Genomic DNA, 14,144 nt, shown 5'->3' with positions numbered 1-14,144 from the left:
GTAATAGCCAGGAAGAAGAAACTTAACAGGGCAGAGAAGGGGATCTGAAAACTTATCTTTCATCCCCTTTTCCCCTTTCCTGGGGCACAAGGCCTCAAAAGGAACCCAGGAGCCAGCTTAAAGAATTCCCAATGGCTAAAATTAGAATCAAGCTGGCAAGAAAAGAAATAAAATAGTACCAAATCATAACCTAAACCACAAAATAGATATCTGGAAATCTATGCTGACATAAATATCAGAATAAGGCAATAAATAGGGAGGTAACAAGTACTCTTTGCAGAATAATTATTAACATTTATGTAGGTACTATACCCTTAAGAAAGGAGAACACAATGACCAACTCTCTAGGTGTGGGTAGGGCATTGTGATTTCCTTCCAAGTGGAATGGCATGGGGTGGGGGAAGAAATAGCAAATTCTAACAATACTACCCTAACAAGATCAACAGCAACAGACAGATATCATTATCATATGTATCCTTATACTATGTTATAAAATGGTACTGTAATTTTGTACTCTTCCTTCTGGTAATCCATGATCCAGTCCTATAGCTTGTCTGAGAAGGATATTTGACAAATTCCATAGTGTAGGTCCTAGAAAATACCTAACGGATGCTAAAACAATTTCAAAGAAATCTGAGAGATTGCTGTAGTCGAAAGAAACTTAAGAAAGATGCTGTCAGCATATCATCTATTCTTAGTGAGATCCTGAAAGGTGAGAGTGATGGATATTAGGTTTAAAACTAGGGAAATCTAAAGAAAGTATTGTTAGGTCTTAAACCCAGGGAAACAGGCTAACTGTGGTGCCTATTTATCATATCAAAGTGGACCTGGGTGTCAGATTATCCCAGCATCCCCAAGTCCCTAGTGTTAAAGAGTGTTGCTGACATACCTTGCCCCTATCCTGAACTCTCCAGCCAAGAGGTTCCTTTCTTCCTCCTCCCACCTTGCCTCATCAACTCTTTCCTATACAATCCAGACATTTTGGCTATGCTAGCCCTGTTTTTCTTTTTACACTTTACGCTCCTGGCTTCTTGGTCTCCTGGTCTCCTTGCTTCCCCCACTCTCCTTACATGGCCCAGCTCAGGGCATGTTCATTCTAAACTCTCCCAGATGTTTATGCCTCTGGCTATGCTCTCTAATATCTACAATAAACCTTCACTTCCACCATACTTAGGAACAGTCATGTCCTTCCTTTTTACTTCTTTGTTTTCATTCAAGTATGAACATTAGCAATAATAATGTTTTTACTAGCTCATTATTTCGGTGAGTAATATCATACTTATGTAAAGCATTAATAATAGGGTAAATTGGTTTTGGGGTCTAGGGGGACTCAGAAATATCATTTTTTTCTAGAAATATAAAGCTGTTTCAGAAAACAAAGACTACCTTAAAATATTTCATAACCCAAAAATGATAAAGTCCTTATCACTGTGTTATTCTCAATTTTCTTAAATGTGATGTCGAACAGCATTTCAATGCTTTACCAATTGTGCTTATTTTTCTCTAGTGATCTTTCTATTTGTGTCCTTTGTCCACTTTTCCATTGGAGTATTTATAATTCTGCTAATAGCTTGTGAGATAAAAAAGAAACCTTATCCTTTATATGACTCTTTCCAAACATTTTGTTTTTCTTTCAATCTTGTTTATGACATGTTCTGCTATATGGAAAATTTCTATTTTTATGTAGTCAAATCTGTCAATCTTTTCATTATGGTTTATGCATTTCATATTATGCCCCAAAAGGCCTCTGGTACTATGAGATTATAAAAATGCTCACTTATATTTCCTTCTGCTGCTTTTACTGATTCATTTTTTTATGTCTTCCATTGTTATACCAAAGTTTTATGTGCCATAGGAGGGAGACATTATTATAAGTTTAATTTCTAAATAACTAACTAGATATATCAACATTTGCTTTGCCTAGTAACTTGCAATTGAGTCCTTTAACAACATAAATTTATCATTTGGAGCTGACTTTTGGATTGTTAAACTCTGATTCTAAGGAACTGTCTCTCTATTATTGGGATAATATTACAATATTTAATAAATTTAGCTTAAGGTTCTCTTTGTTTACTTAGCTTCTCTGGAATTGTGGAATATAGGCTCATTATTGGTGTGGGAGAATGGTTTGTATTTTGTCAATTATATTTTAAATAAATGCTGATTGGCAAGTAGCCAGGCAGGAAGTATAGGCAGGACAACCAGAAAGGAAGTAGAGGTGGGCCAATGAGAACAGGAGAATTCTGGGAAGGAGGAAGCCCATTCCTCTGCAGTCCTGATCCATCCACAGAAGAAGCAAGATGTGACTGCCTTGCTGAAAAAGATACCAAGCCATGTGGCTAACATAGACAAGAATAATGGGCTAATATAAGTTGTAAGAGTTAATAAGAAGCATGTAAGTTGTAAAAGTTAGTAAGAAGCCTGAGTTAATGGACCAATCAGTTTACAGTTAATGTAGACCTCTGTGTGATTTCTTTGGGACTTAATGACTGTGGGAACTGGGAGGGACAGAAACCCTGACATTATTCTTTGCTTTATAGCTAGTATCCACTTATAAGTGAGTATACACTATGCTCATCTTTCTGGGTCGGAGTTAACTCACTCAGGATGTTTTTTACTAGTTCCATTCATTTGCACGCAATTTTCAAGATGTCATTTTTTTTAACCACTGAGTAGTACTCATTGTGTAAATGTACCACATTTTCCTTAGCCATTTTTCAGTTGAGAAACATCTAGGTTGTTTCCAGGTTCTGGCTATTACAAATAATGCTGCTATGAACATAGTTGAACAAATGTCCTTGTAGTATGATTGAGAATCCTTTGGGTACATGCCCAAGAGCAATATTGCTGGGTCCTGAGGTAGGTTGATTCCCAATTTTCTGAGAAACTGACATACTGATTTCCAGAGTGGTTGTACAAGTTTGCATCCCCACCAGCAATGAAGGAGTGTTCCCCTTACTCAGCATCCTCTCCAGCATAAGCTATCATTGGTGTTTTTGATCTTAGTCATTCTGACAGGAGTAATATGCTATCTCTGAGTCGTTTTGATTTGCATTTCCTGATGGTTAAGGATGTTAGACATTTCCTTAAGTGTCTTTCAGTCATTTGAGATTCTTCTGTTGAGAATTCTCTATTTAGATCTCTACCCACTTATTTATTGGATTATTTGATACTTTAATGTCTATTTTTTGAGTTATTTATATATTTTGGAGATCAGTCCTTTGTCTGATGGGGGTTGGTGAAGATCTTTTCCCATTCAGTAGGCTGCCCTTTTGTCTTATTGACTGTGTCTTTTACTGTACAGAAACTTCTCAGTTTCAGGAGGTCCCATTTATTTATTGCTGCTCTCAGTGTCTGTGTTACTGTTGTTATATTTAGGAAGGAGTCTGCTGTGCTCATGCATTGAAGGCTACCTCCCACTTTCTCATCTATCAGTTTCAATGTGGTCGGATTTATATTGAGGTCTTTAATTGATATGGACTTGAGTTTTGTGCATGGGAATAGAAAAGGATCTATTCATTTTCATTTTTCTACATGTTGACATTCAGTTAGAAACACATATAGATCCCCCTAAGAAGGAGAAATAGACAAGATCTTCTGAGAAAATCGGGAGTATGGGGGTGAGGAGAAAAGGGGGCAGAAGGGAAGGAGGGAGAAGAATTTGAGGGAACAGGATAGTCAAGATGGGGGAAGGGCAGAGACCGAGAGCAAGGAAAGAGATATCTTGATTGAGGGAGTCATTATGGGGCTAGCAAGAAACCTGGCACTAGAGAAATTCCCAGGAATCTACGAGAATGATCCAAGCTAAGATCCTACGCAATAATGGAGAGGGGGCCCAAACTGTAGTAACGTTGATCTTAAATGTCACCACCATAGAACCTTCATCCAGCAACTGATGGAAGCAAAGACAGAGACCTGCATCGGAGCACTGGGCTGAACTCTCTAAGTCCAGTTGAAGAGCAGAAAAAGTGAGAATATGAGCAAAGAGGTCAAGACCATGATGGATTCACCCACTGAAACAGTTTACCTGAGCTAATGGGAGCTCACCAACTCTGGCCAGACAGGAAGGAACCAGCATAGGATGAAACTAGTCCCTCTGAACGTTGGTGACAGTTGCATGACTAGGGCAGACTGCAGGACCACTGGCAGTGGCACCAGAATTTATCCCTACTGCTTGTACTGGCTTTTTGGAAACCATTCTCTTTGGAAGGATACCGTGCTCAGCCTAGATATAGTAGGGAGGGCCTTGGTTCTTCTTCAAAGTAATGTGTCTTACCCTCTCTGAGGAGTGAATCGGGGGTGGAGTATCAGGAAATGTGGAAGAAGCGGGAGGGGGGAGGAGTGGGAATTGGGGTGGGTATGTAAAATTTAAAAAGATAGTTTTTGAAAAAAATAAAAAGAAATTAAAAAATAAATGTAGCTTTAAAAGATTTTACTTTTAAGTGTGTATATATTTATGTAAGTGTAAGTGAGTCATGTACCTTGGAGGCCAGAAAAAGGTGTCTGGTCTCCTGGGGCTGTAGTTACAGGCAGTTGCAAACTGCCTAACATGGATGCTGGAAATCAAATTTAGGTCCTCTGCAAGGGTAGTATTTGCTTGTAATGAGCAAACAGTCTCTCCGGCCTATTTGTATGTCCATAATGAATTTCAGTGTACAATTGGGTAAATCCTTTCATACGTTTCAAAATATCCTTTGTTCTTTAATATTTTTTTCTTCAAACAAGTTTCCTCAAAATGCTTAGAATTTTTGAGACTGTTTCTAATTTTAGGCTAATTATGAGAAATTGGACAGTATTTACAGTATTAAGTCTTTTGATTTAAGAGAAAAGTATATCTTCAAAATCTTGTTTTACACTCGGCACTGTGGTAGCAGTAGAACATTTATCTAATATGTACAAAGTCCAGGATTTGATTTCCAGCACCAGAAAGAAAGAATTTTATTTTATCTACCTGTGGTGGTCTAAATGAAAAAAGAAAATCCCCCAAAGACCCATATATTTGAATACCTGGTCCCCAGTTGGTGGCCCAGCTGGAGGAAGATTGTGGAAACAGTAAGTGGTACAGATTTGCTGCAGGAAGTCTATCTGGAGCGGGGGTCTCTAAATGTTTAGAGCCTCGCCCCGCTTGATCTGAGTGTGCAAATTAGTCTCCTATTCTTGTGCCTTTTCTTGGAGTTCTTTTCTTCTCTTAATTTGTCTTGTCCAGCTCAGATGTGATCACTTTTGTTTTATCTTTTTATATTTTATTTTGCTGTATTCTATTATCTCTTTAGAGCCTGCACTTTTCTAATGAAAGACAGAAAGGGGGTTGATCTGGTCAGTAGGGCAGGTGGGGAGGAACTAGGAGGAGTAGAAGGAGGTGAAGCCATAATCAGGATATATTATGTGAGAAAAGAATCTATTTTCAATAAAAGGTAAATAGACTGTTTGTCCTTTTGCTATTGATTTATATAATAGGGTTTCTGAGTGGTAGTATTGTTGCTATTGGGGCCAGATAATCTTTCTTGTTTGTAGCTGCCCTGTACAATGTACAGTGTTTACCAGCATCCCTGCCTCTATCTCCTATGAAACACTAGAAACAAACCTCCCCACACCAATTTTGAAAACCAAAAATATCTCTAGACATGGTCGACTATCCCCAAGATAAAAAAAAAATCACACCAAGTTGAGAACCAATGATTTATAGAGATCCTTTATATATTCATGAAAAATCTTTTATCATGCATATTTCTTACAAAATTTTGTTCCAGTCTGTGGCATACTTTTAAGTTTTGTCAGTAATATCTTCTGAGGAACAGAAGAGAAAGTAAGTAATAGGCCTGAAGTCAATGGCATAGGAAAGAACTTTCGGATGCCAATATCACAGGCCTTAATAGCAACAATTAATAAGTAGAACTCCTTGAAGCTAAATAGCTTCTCACAGAAAAGGATATCATCATTTGAGCAAAGTGGCAGCATCCAGAAAAGCAAAATACATTTATACATCTTAGAATATATAAAGAACATTTTATTTAAAAAATATTCTCAATAAAACAACTCAAATAAATATTGGGGCTTGGAACTAAACAGAGTTCTCAAAAGATGAAACACAATGGCTGAGAAACACTTTTTCTATTCTTCTCTCATACATTACATCCTGACCCCAATTTCTCCTCCCTCCACACCTCCCAGATACCTCCTGCCCCTCCCCCAGATCCACTCACTTTTTAAAAAGTTCAATATCCTTCACGGTCATGAAAATGCAAATTAAAAGTACTTTGCGATTTCGACTCATGCCAGTAAGAATGGCCAAGACCAATACAATCAATCATAGCATTTGCTAGTGAGGATGTAGGGAAAGGGGAATACTCATTCATTTCTGGTGGAAGTACAAACTATTAAATCAACTATGGAAACCAGTATGATGGTTTCTCAGAAAGTTAAAAATTGATCTTCCTCAAGGTCTAGATCTACCATTCTTGGGCATATACCCAGAGGAGTCTACATCTTACTACATAAATACTTGCTCATTCTTGTTCACTGCTGCTCTATTCATAATAGCCAGAATCTGGAAAGAGCCTAGATGTCCAACAACTGATGAATGCGATAATGAAAATGTGGTACATTGCACCAAGGAATATTATTCAGCTACTAAGACAAATAAAATTATAAATTTGTATAAGTTAATGGATCTAGACAATTATCATGACTGAGGTAACCCAGACTCCAAAAGTAAGATATTGCATGTTTTTTCTTGTATGTTAATGTTAGCTTTTAAATTTTCCATATGTATGTTCATATGAAAACATATGAATATAACATGTTCAGTCTGAATAACCACAGATATTAGGTCCCTAGTGAGGGACCAGGAGGGAGGAGGAAATCTTCTACGGAATGAGAAATAGAATATAGTGTTATAAAGAGATAGAAGTGATACTAATTTAGGAGGATTAAAGGAGGAGAGTATGGGAGGGCAGGGCTAAGGAGGGGCTTTGGGGAGGGATAACTAATACTAAAGGCCTTTTGAAAAGGCATATGGAAACCTGCAACTGTAGATATTTCCTAAATTATATACATATATTAAAGGAATTTAAATGGAATCACCATATAATGGAGGAGACAATGTCCCCAACTAGACATCTTATACCTCCAAATACAACCTCTAGTACCAGAAATGGGTTACGACATGTAAAATCATTGGGTCATTGGCCCAAAGGGTCCTATATACTTCCCAAACATTACAGGCCATTGACAAGCCTGTTGGTTATTCTTCATAACCTGATGGTAAGGCCCTATTGCTGAAGACACGACTTACTTAAGTCATCAAATATGGAGGAGTGGAGCTGGTACCCAACTGGATGCTTCATTCCTACTGACAAGTGTCCATATTCTGGAAAGTATTCTCTACCCTCCTAGAGGGAAAAAAACAACTATCAAGATCACCTAGCTATAAACCCTGTGACCTATAAATGCAACCTGCCTGCAAGATGTCCTGGTGCAATAGTGGCACAAATATTATGGGAGTAAGCAACCTCGTTTTGATTGGACTTAAGGTCCACACTGTGAAATGGAATCCAAACCAGAGACTGCTAAATTGAGAAATTGATGCTAGATAAGTTATGGGCCCTCGGGAGAAAACTACTTCTGTTATTCTGCTAAAAGAACATAACAATAAAATAACTTCTTATAGTGTACTGCTGCACTTAACCCTCAGCAGAGAAGCTTCTTTCCGTGGATGATATTCAGCAGAGATTATCATCTGTACAATCTCTGTACAATGTGCAGATTGTGAGAGACTTCAGAGCACTCAGCCCTAAATTGGATGTCTTCATCAAAGTTCTCCCTTCAGGCCTGGCTCATGGATCTATGAGGAAGAGGAGACAGAAAGCATGTAAGGGCCTGTGGATGACACCAAGGAAACGGCATCTTTCAGACACAACAGGACTGATACACATGAACTCCCAGAGGTTGAGACAGAGCACACAGGAGCTGCACTGGTCCAAACCAGCCAGAAATCTCAGCATTGGGAAGGGGAAGTGGACACAAAGTCCCACCCTTAACCGAGAAGCTCTTGTCAGCTGATACCTGCTGGGAAAGGGAAATCAGGTTTCTCCAGTGGAATGTCACTGGACATATCTACTGCACTCCAGGGTATACCCCACATCCAGGAGCAGTTAGCCAACACGAAACAGACACCATGTGGTTTTTGTGGGCCTTCTGTTTCACTTTTTTGTTTGGGAATCCTTTATCCTTTTTGTTTTTGTGTGTGTGTTTTGAATTTTGCTTTGTTTTTAAAAGAGAGAGACAGACATATTAATGTAAAAGCATGCATATTTAGTTAACTCTTGTATCAAAGAAGGAACCGCATGTAAATGAGAAATACTTATAATCAATGCTAACGAAAATGCCTTACATCAAACTGTGTCAAGTGCAGCAAATGAAGATTGTACACAGAAAGAAATTAAGACTTTTTAAAATTTTATTTATTCATTTATTCTCCTCTTATCGATTACATCCCAACTGCAGTTTTCCCTTCCTCCTCTCCTCCCAGCCCTGTCCACACCTCTCCTTTCCCCCAGATCCATTCTTCCTCTCTTCCCTTTAGAAAAGAACAGGCCTCCTAGGGACATCAACCTACCACACATAACAAGTTACAATAAGGTTAGGCACAAACCCTAGGGCTACACAAGGTAACCCTGCAGAAGGAAAGGGTCCCCAAAACAGGCAGAAGAGTCAGAGACTGTGTACCACCAGGTTTTTTCTTTTGAGCCACCAACCAGCTCCCATATAATGACATAGAGACTTCTTATTAGTTATAAATGCTCGACCTTACCTTAGTTCTTTTCTGGCTCACTCTTTTACCTTGAATTAACCTGTTTCTCTTTACCTACCTTTAGCCTCAGGGTTTTTTTTTATTTTTCTTTTTGTGTAACTAACTTTCACTGCTTCTTGTGTCTGTCTGTCTGGCAGCTGCCTGGCTTCTTGCCCAGGCATGTCCCTCTCTTTCTTCCTCATTCTCTCCTCCTTCATCTTTTTTGTTTTGTTTTGGTATTTTTGTTTTGTTTTTCGAGACAGGGTTTTTCGGTATATCAGCTCTGGCTGTCCTGGAACTCATTTTGTAGACTAGGCTGGCCTTGATCTCTCTGAGAAACACCTACCTCTGTAGGTGCTGGGATTAAAGGCGTGTGCTACCACTGCCTGGCCTCCTTCTTCCTCTTGTTCTTCCTTCTCGGAAGCCTGGACTTTTCCTATTTATTATCTCTTCCTAGCAGCTTCACCTATCCCTCTCCTGTGTAGCTATTGGCCATTCAGCTTGTTATTACATCAAACCCGTGCCTTAGGCAGGCAAGGTGAAACAAATGCAGCAAGCTTTACATAGTTAAACAAATGCAGCATAAACAAAAGTAACACACCTTTACATAGTTAAAGTAATATTCGGCAGCATAAATAAGCATAACACGTCTTTAGGTAGTTAAAATAATACTCCACACGACAGCACCCACTTCCTCTTTTAGGAGTCCCACAAGAACAACAAGCTACACAACCATAGCATATGTACAGAGAACCTAGTTCAGACATACACAGGCTTCCTGATTGTCAGTTCAGTCTCTGTGAGCCTCTATGAGTCCAGGTTAGGTGATTCTGTGGGCCATGTTCTTATGGTGTCCTTGACCCCTCTGGCTCTTACAGTACTGCTTAATTTGGCTGCATCTGCTCCTATCAGTTGCTGGAGAAATCTTATCTGATGACGATTATGCTAGGCTCTGGTCAGTAGAAATCATTTCTTTGACTTTTTGCCAGAGGTGTTTGATTTTGTGCTAGGTCTCTGGGCTATCTAGCCTCTGGTTCCTGGCCATTCAGGCAGTGTCAGACATGAATTTCATCTCATGGCATTGGTCTTAAGGCACCAGTCATTGGTTGGTCGCTCCCACAGTTTCTATGCCCCTGTTATCCTGTACATCTTGTAGGTAGGACAAATTGTAGGTTGAAGGTTTTGTGGCTGGGTTGGTGTTCCAGTCTCTCCACTGGAGGCCTTGTCTGGTACAAAAGATTGCCAATTCAGGCTCTGTATCCCCCCAATATTAGGAGTCTTTGCTAGGGTCACTCTCCTCTCATAGACTTGTGGGAGTTTCTATTGCACTAGGTCTACATCAACACTGAAATGTTCCCCAATTCCAATTGTCTCTCTGCTCTCTCTCTCTCTCTCTCTCTCTCTCTCTCTCTCTCTCTCTCTCTCTCTCTCTCTTTCTCCACTTGATCTCTTCCATTTCATCCCCATGTGCCCCCAAATCACCTACAAAATCTAGTCTAGGGGCTGGAGAGACGACTCAGAGGTTAAGAGAGCTGACCGCTGTTCCAGAGGTCCTGAGTCCAATTCCCAGTAACCACATGATGGCTCACACCCATCTATAATGAGATCTGGTGCCCAGAACACTATATACATAATAAATAAATTTAAAAAAAAACTTTAGAAAAACCAAAATCTATTCTATTTTCTTTTCACAGGGAAATCCATGTGTCCCCTCTTGAGTCTTGTTACTAGACACTCTGGGTCTGTGGATTATAGCATGATTATCCTTTACAGCTAATGTCCACTTAGAGTGAATACATACCATGTTTGTCTTTCTCAGTCTGGATTACCTCATTCAAAATGATTTTTTCTAGTTCCATCCATTTGCCAGCATATTTCATGATGTCATTGTTATTAAGAGCTGAGTCATACTTCATTGTGTAAATGTAACACATTTTCTTTATCTGGTCTCCTATTGAGGGACATCAAAGTTGTTTCCAGTTACTGGCTATTATGAATATATCACAATGAACATATTTGAGCAAGTGTCCCTGTAGTAAGATGGAAAATCCTTTAGGTATATGCCCAAGAGTGGTATAGCTTAGTTTTGAGGTAGACCAATTCCCAATTTTCTGAAGAACATCTATATTAATTTTCATAATGGCCATACAAGTACCCATACCCACCAGCAATACAGAGGTGTGCTCCCCTTGCTCTGCATCCTCATAAGCATGAGCTGTCACTTGCATTATTGATCTTAGCCATTCTGACACATAGGATGTAAGATGGAATCTCAAAGTAGCTTTGATTTGTGTTTCCCTGATTGCTAAGCACGCTGAACATCTTTAGTGTTTCTCAGCCTTTTGAGATTCCTCTATTGAGAATTCTCTGTTTAGATATGTGCCCCATTTTTAATTGGATTATGTGGTTTGTTGATGTGTAGTTTCTTGAGTTCTTTATATATTTTGCATATTAGCCCTCTATCAGGTGTAGAGTTGGTAAAAATCTTTTCCCGTTCTCTAGGTTGCAGATTTGTCCAATTGACATTGTCCTTTGCCTTACAGAAACTTTTCAGTTTCCTGAGGTACCATTTATTAATTGACATTCTTAGTGCCTGTGCTATCAGTGTTCTGTTCAGAAAATTGTCTACTGTGCCAGAGCATTGAAGGCTATCTCCTACTCTCTCTTGTAACAGGTTCAGTGTGTGTGGTTATAAGGTCTTTGATCAACTTAAACTTGAGTTTTGTGCAGGGTGATAAATATGGTTCTATTTGCATTCTTCTACATGTCGAAATCCAGTTTGACCAATACCATTTGTTGAAAATGCCTTATTTTTTCCCAGGTGTATTTTTAGCTACTTTATCAAAAATCATGTTTCCATTTGTGTATGGATTTATGTCTGGCCCTCAGTTAGATTCCATTGATCAATGTTTCTGTTGTTGTGCCAGTACCATGCTGTTCTTATTACTATAGCTCTGTATTATAGTTTGAAATCAGGGATGGTGATATTTCAGCAATTCTTTTGTTGTTCTGGATGTTTTAGTTATCCTGTTTGTGTGTGTGTGTGTGTTTCTAATATGAAATTTAGTATTGTACCTAAAAAATATGTAAAGACTTGTGTTGGAATTTTAATAGGGATTGTACTGAATCTGTAGAATGCTTTTGGTAGGATGGCCATTTTCACTATGCAAATCTACTGAGCATGAGTATGGGAAATCTTCCCATCTTCTGATGTCTTCTCCAATTTCTTTCTTCAAAGTTTTGAAGCTCTTGTCGTGCAGGTCTTTCACTTCCTTGGTTAGAGTTACACCAAGATGTTTTATATTATTTGAGGCTATTGTGATGGGTGTTGTGTGGGACCGAATCATGTATCCCTGATTTCTTTCTCATTCTGTTTGTCATTTATACATAGGAGGGCTACTGATTTTTTTTAAAGTTAATCTTGTATCCAGTCAATTGACTAAAGGTGTTTATCAGCTATAAGAGTTCTTTGGTAGAACTTTTGGAATCACTTATGTATATAATCATATCCTCTGCTAATAATGACTTCCTCCTTTCCAATTTGTATTCCCTTGATTTCCTTTAGTTGCCTTATTGTTCTAGCTAGTATTTCTTTTTTTTTTTTTGAAAACAAAACAACAAAAAACACAGGGTTTTATTTCCATCCCATTGGGTAGGGCTCGACAGGGCAGGGAGCAGGCTCTCATGGAAGGAAGAGGCCTCTACTCTACTTGCCGGCGATGAGAGGGTTCCATAGCACCATGATGACTGAGTCCTCGCTCAGGAACATCTTGGAGATGTAGCGGTCCTTGTTGACAGGTTTGGACTTCTTCTTGCCCTTGCCGCTCTTGGGGACCTCAGTCCACATCTCCTTCACATTCTCCAGCACCATGTTGCAGTGCCTGTCAAAGGCCTTTACCCGCCCCAGGAGCTTCTTGTTGTTGCGACAGTTAATGAGCACTTGTGTGTTGTTCTTGACTGACTGTGTGAGCACCGAGAGGGGGCCTGTGTTGAATTCCTCCTCCTCCCGCTTCTGCAGCTCCTCTGGGGTCATCTCACTTTTGGGTTTATTGAGGAGACTCATGGTGGAAGTTTGGCTAGCAGATTACTCCCGCCGCCACCGCGTTGCTCAGGTCTCCGGAGTAGTGTCTAGCTAGTGTTTCAACTACTATATTGAATAAATATGGACAGAGTGGACAGCCTTGTCTTGTTCCTGATTTTAGTGGAACTGCTTTGAATTTCTCTCCATTTAATTTAATGTTGTCAATTGACTTGCTGCATATTGCTTTTTATTATGTTTATGTATGTCTTTTGTATCCCTAATCTGTCCAAGACTTTTTTTTTAATCATGAAAGTGTGTTGGGTTTTGTCAAAGGTGTTCTCAGCATCTAATGAGATGGTCATGTGTTTTTTCTTTTAGTTTATTTATATGGTGGATTACATTGATAGATTTTCATATGTTGAACCATCCCTGAATCTCTAGGATAAATCTTATTTGAACATAGTGAATGACCTTTTTCCTGTGTTCTTGGATTCAATTTGTGAGTATTTTATTGAGCATGTTTGCTTCTGTGTCCGTAAGGGAAATTAGTATGTAATTTTCTTTTTTGTTTTGTCTTTATAATGGCTTGGGTATAAGGGTAACTGTAGCCTCAAAAATGAATTTGACAATGTCCCTCCTGTTTCTACTTTGTGGAATAATTTGAGGAGTATTGGGATTAGCTCTTCTTTGAAAGTGTGGTTGAATTCTGCACTAAATCTGGTCCTCGGCATTTTTGGTTGGGAACCTTTTAACGACTGCTTCTATTTCACTAGGGGTTATAAGTCTGTTTAAATTGTTTATCTGATCTTGTTTTAATTTTGGTAAGTGGTCCCTATAAGGAAAAGTATCCATTTCTTCAAGATTTTCCAGCTTTGGAGAGTACACTTTTTAAAGCATATCCCTATGTTTCTTTGGATTTCCTCGCTGTCTATTCTTCTGCCACCCTTTTCCTTTCTGCTTTTAATTTGTTTATTCTCTCTGTCTTATTTTTTTAAAAAAAACAATCCTTTTTATTCTTGCATACCAATTTCAGCTCCCTCTCCTTTCCCTCCTTTCACTCCCCCCCACCTTCTCCCCTCACCCCATCCCCATCCACTCCTCAGAGAGGGTGAAGCCTCACATGGGGAGTCAACAAAGTCTCTCACATCACTTGAGACAGAACCAAGGCCTCCCCCATCCCATCCCCCGCCGTATCTAGGCTGAGCAAGGTATCCCTCCACAGGGAATGGACTCCAAAAAGCCAGTTCATGCACATGGGATAAATCTTGATCACACTGTCAGTGGTCCTACAATCTACCCAAGCCTCTCATCTGTCACCCGCATTCAGAGGGT

At 39.2% G+C, this 14,144-nt stretch overlaps 1 pseudogene; it reads right to left on the bottom strand.

The window, feature by feature from the left end:
* Positions 1-12,379: 12,379 nt before the first annotated feature.
* Positions 12,380-12,910, bottom strand: LOC148117396 (small nuclear ribonucleoprotein Sm D2 pseudogene; annotated as a pseudogene).
* Positions 12,911-14,144: the final 1,234 nt, after the last annotated feature.

The sequence above is a fragment of the Myodes glareolus genome, chromosome X, assembly GCF_982192425.1.
Source record: "Myodes glareolus chromosome X, mMyoGla1.1, whole genome shotgun sequence".
NCBI classification, from domain to species: domain Eukaryota; kingdom Metazoa; phylum Chordata; class Mammalia; order Rodentia; family Cricetidae; genus Myodes; species Myodes glareolus.
This window is presented reverse-complemented; position numbering and strand designations above follow the sequence as displayed.